Source organism: Penaeus monodon, chromosome 33, assembly GCF_015228065.2.
Source record: "Penaeus monodon isolate SGIC_2016 chromosome 33, NSTDA_Pmon_1, whole genome shotgun sequence".
Classification (NCBI taxonomy): Eukaryota; Metazoa; Arthropoda; class Malacostraca; order Decapoda; family Penaeidae; genus Penaeus; species Penaeus monodon.
Window position 1 is genome coordinate 17,817,647 of NC_051418.1, and position 268 is coordinate 17,817,914.

Here is a 268-nt window from a genome sequence, read left to right on the forward strand (position 1 = left end):
CTGTCCGCAGTGTTGGAAAACTCACGAGATACAGGCATCGGGGCCCCAGACTGTGAGGGATACGAACGAGTGCCTTAACTGAGTTTCGTTCAGCAATGAGTCAGAAAAGTTCCAGATTTCTGTCCCATACTAACGCTGAATCTATTATGCGGCAATTTAATTTTGATGATGTTATTTTTGAGTTTTCCAGGAATTTGTTAAAATTGTGGACTTTGGATAAACTACAAAGAGTAACTTTCAATACAGCTTTTGCCTTTCTTATTGTATG

General features: G+C 39.6%; 1 protein-coding gene across 1 annotated transcript in view; it reads right to left on the bottom strand.

The window, feature by feature from the left end:
* Positions 1-268, bottom strand: part of LOC119593893 — a 2,305-nt gene that overhangs the window by 1,057 nt on the left and 980 nt on the right. The gene's annotated exons all lie outside the window — the stretch shown is intronic.